We start from the raw sequence: 4,548 nt of genomic DNA, 5'->3' as shown, positions 1-4,548 counted from the left end.
GAGTGTTAGCAATTGTGAAAGACTAAATGATAGTTGAGTATGTGGACTTGCTGAAAATCTCTTACATAGACTCTTTCCGATGTGATGATAAATTGCAATTGCTTCAATGACTGAGATTACATTTTGTTGGTTCTCAATGAAGTTTCTGATTCATACTTGACGTTGTGAATAGATTATTACTTGAGCATAAGAAATAATATGACAATATCCATATATGTTGCTGTTATAAGAATGATCATGATGCCCTCATGTCCGTATTTTATTTTATCGACACCTCTATCTCTGAACATGTGGACATATTTATCGTTATCGACTTCTGCTTGAGGACAAGCGAGGTCTAAGCTTGGGGGAGTTGATACGTCCATTTTGCATCATGCTTTTATATCGATATTTATTGCATTGTGGGCTGTTATTACACATTATGTCACAATACTTATGCCTATTCTCTCTTACATGAAGAGGGAGAATGCCGACAGCTGGAATTCTGGGCTGGAAAAGGAGCAAATATTACAGACCTATTCTGCACAACTCCAAAAGTCCTGAAACTTCACGGAAGTCATTTTAGGAATTTATAAAAAATACTGAGCGAAGAAAATACCAGAGGGGGCCCACACCCTGGCCACGAGGGTGGGGGCGCGCCCCCTGCCTCGTGGGCCCCCTGGCAGGCCTCCGGTGCCCATCTTCTGCTATATGAAGTCTTTCGTCCGAGAAAAAATCATAAGCAAGCTTTCAGGAAGAAACTCCGCCGCCATGAGGCGGAACCTTGGCGGAACCAATCTAGGGCTCCGGCAGAGCTGTTCTGTCGGGGGAACTTCCCTCCGGGAGGTGGAAATCATCGCCATCGTCGTCACCAATGATCCTCTCATCGGGAGGGGGTCAATCTCCATCAACATCTTCACCAGCACCATCTCCTCTCAAACCCTAGTTCATCTCTTGTATCCAATCTTTGTCCCAAAGCCTCAGATTGGTACCTGTGGGTTGCTAGTAGTGTTGATTACTCCTTGTAGTTGATGCTAGTTGGTTTATTTGGTGGAAGATCATATGTTTAGATCCATTATGCATATTAATACCCCTCTGATTATGAACATGAATATGATTTTTGAGTAGTTACGTTTGTTCCTGAGGACATGGGAGAAGTTTTGCTATAAGTAGTCATGTGAATTTGGTATTCGTTTGATATTTTGATGAGATGTATGTTGTCTCTCCTCTAGTGGTGTTATGTGAGTGTCGACTACATGACACTTCACCATTTTTGTTTGGGCCTAGAGGAAGGCATTGGGAAGTAATAAGTAGATGATGGGTTGCTAAAGTGACAGAAGCTTAAACCCTAGTTTATGTGTTGCTTCGTAAGGGGCTGATTTGGATCCATATGTTTCATGCTATGGTTAGGTTTACCTTAATACTTATTTTGTAGTTGCGGATGCTTGCAATAGGAGTTAATCATAAGTGCGATGCTTGTCCAAGTAAGGACAGCACCCAAGCACCGGTCCACCCACATATCAAATTATCAAAGTACCGAACGCAAATCATATGAGCGTGATGAAAACTAGCTTGACGATAATTCCCATGTGTCCTCGGGAGCGTTTTCCTTCATATAAGAATTTGTCCAGGCTTGTCCTTTTCTACAAAAAGGATTGTGCCACCTTGCTGCACTTTGTTTACACTTGTTACTCGTTACAAATTACCTTATCACAAAACTATCTGTTACCGATAATTTCAGTGCTTGCAGAGAATACCTTACTGAAAACCGCTTGTCATTTCCTTCTGCTCCTCGTTGGGTTCGACACACTTACTTATCGAAAGGACTACGATAGATCCCCTACACTTGTGGGTCATCAAGACTCTTTTCTGGCACCGTTGCCGGGGAGTGAAGCACCTTTGGTAAGTGGAATTTGGTAAGGAAAAATTTATATAGTGTGCTGAAATTTACTGTCACTTGTTACTATGGAAAGGAATCCTTTGAGGGGCTTGTTCGGGGTATCTTCACCCCGACCAGTAGAGCAAATAGTTGCTTCTCAACCTACTGAACCTACTGACAATGTCTACTTTGAAATTCCTTCGGGTATGATAGAGAAACTGCTGGCTAATCCTTTTACAGGAGATGGAACATTGCATCCCGATTTACAACTAATCTATGTGGATGAAGTTTGTGGATTATTTAAGCTTGCAGGTATGCCCGATGATGTTATCAAGAAGAAGGTCTTCCCTTTATCTTTGAAAGGAGAGGCATTGACATGGTATAGGCTATGTGATGATATGGGATCATGGAACTACAAACGATTGAAATTGGAATTTCCTCAGAAGTTTTATCCTATGCATCTTGTTCAACGTGATCATAATTATATATATAATTTTTGGCCTCGCGAAGGAGAAAGCATCGCTCAAGCTTGGGGGAGGCATAAGTCAATGTTATATTCATGCCCCAATCATGAGCTCTCAAGAGAAATGATTATTCAAAAAAATTATGCTCGGCTTTCTCTCAATAAACGCTCCATGCTCGATACTTCTTGTACTGGCTCTTTTATGATGAAGACTATTGAATTCAAATGGGATTTATTGGAAAGAATTAAACGCAACTCTGAAGATTGGGACCTCGACGAAGGTAAAGAGTCCGGTATAACACCTAAGTTTGATTGTGTTAAATCTTTTATGGATACCGATGCTTTCCGTGAATTTAGCACTAAATATGGACTTGACTCTGAGATAGCAGCTTCTTTCTGTGAATCCTTTTCTACTCATGTTGATCTCCCTAAGGAGAAGTGGTTTAAATATAATCCTCCCATTTAAGTAAAAGTAGTTGCACCTATTAAAGTTGAAGAAAAGACTATCACTTATAATGATCATGTCGTTCCTACTGCTTATATTGAGCAACCACATTCCCCTGTTAGAATAAAGGATCATGCTAAAGCTTCAACTGTGGTCAATAAAAGTAACATTAAGACACCCAAACCCCCTGAGCAAATTAAAGTTGAACCTAGTGTTGCTATGGTTAAAGATCTCTTGGCTGATAATATTGATGGGCATGTTATTTACTTCTGCAATGAAGCTGCTAGAATTGCTAGACCTGATGCTAAAAATAAACATAGACCTGTAGTAGGCATGCCTGTTATTTCTGTTAAGATAGGAGATCATTGTTATCATGGCTTATGTGATATGGGTGCTAGTGCAAGTGCAATACCTCATTCCTTATACAAAGAAATTATGCATGATATTGCACCTGCTGAGATAGAAGAAATTGATGTTACCATTAAGCTTGCCAATAGAGATACTATTTCACCGATTGGGATTGTTAGAGATGTTGAAGTCTTGTGTGGGAAGGTTAAATATCCTGTTGATTTTCTTGTTCTTGGTTCCCCACAAGATAGCTTTTGTCCCATTATATTTGGTAGGCCCTTCTTGAACACTGTTAATTCTAGGATAGACTGCGAAAAGGATGTTGTTACTATTGGTTTGGGTGATATGTCTCATGAGTTTAATTTTGCTAAACTTCGTAGACAACCCCGTGATGAAGCATTGCCTAGTAAAGATGAAATTATTGGTCTTTCTTCTATTGCCGTGCCTCCTAGTGACCCTTTAGAACAATATTTGCTAGACCATGAAAATGATATGTTTATGAATGAAAGAAGGGAAAAAATGAAGTATTCTTTAAACAGGGACCTATTCTGAAACACAACTTGCCTGTTGAAATCCTAGGGGATCCTCCTCCACCCAAGGGTGATCCTGTGTTTGAGCTTAAACCATTACCTGATACTCTTAAACATGCTTATCTTGATGAAAAGAAGATATAACATGTTATTATTAGTGCTAACCTTTCAGAGAAGGAGGAAGAGATATTATTGAAAACTCTGAAGAAGCACCGTGCTGCTATTGGATATACTCTGGATGATCTTAAGGGCATTAGTCCCACTCTATGTCAACACAAAATAAATTTGGAGAAAGACGCCAAACCAGTTATTGATCACCAACGATGGCTAAATCCTAAGATGAAAGAAGTGGTAAGAAAGGAAATACTAAAGCTCCTTGAGGCAGGTATAATCTATCCCGTTGTTGATAGTCAGTGGGTAAGTCATGTCCATTGTGTCCCTAAGAAGGGAGGTATTACTGTTGTTCCTAATTATAAAGATGAATTGATCCCGCAAAGAATTATTACAGGTTATAGGATGGTAATTGATTTCCGCAAATTAAATAAAGCTACTAAAAAGATCATTACCCCTTGCCTTTCATTGATCAAATGCTAGAAAGATTATCCAAACATACACATTTTTGCTTTCTAGAGGGTTACTCTGGTTTCTCTCAAATACCTGTGTCAATTGATGATCAAGAAAAGACCACTTTTACTTGCCCTTTCGGTACCTTTGCTTATAGACGTATGCCTTTTGGTTTATGTAATGCACCTGCTACCTTTCAAAGATGCATGATGGCTATATTCTTTGAATTTTGCGAAAAGATTTGTGAGGTTTTCATGGATGATTTCTCTGTTTATGGATCCTCTTTTGATGATTGCTTGAGCAACCTTGATCGAGTTTTGCAGAGATGTGAAGAAACTAA

Source organism: Triticum aestivum, chromosome 2D, assembly GCF_018294505.1.
Source record: "Triticum aestivum cultivar Chinese Spring chromosome 2D, IWGSC CS RefSeq v2.1, whole genome shotgun sequence".
NCBI lineage: Eukaryota > Viridiplantae > Streptophyta > Magnoliopsida > Poales > Poaceae > Triticum > Triticum aestivum.
Note: the sequence above shows the minus strand (reverse complement) of the source record.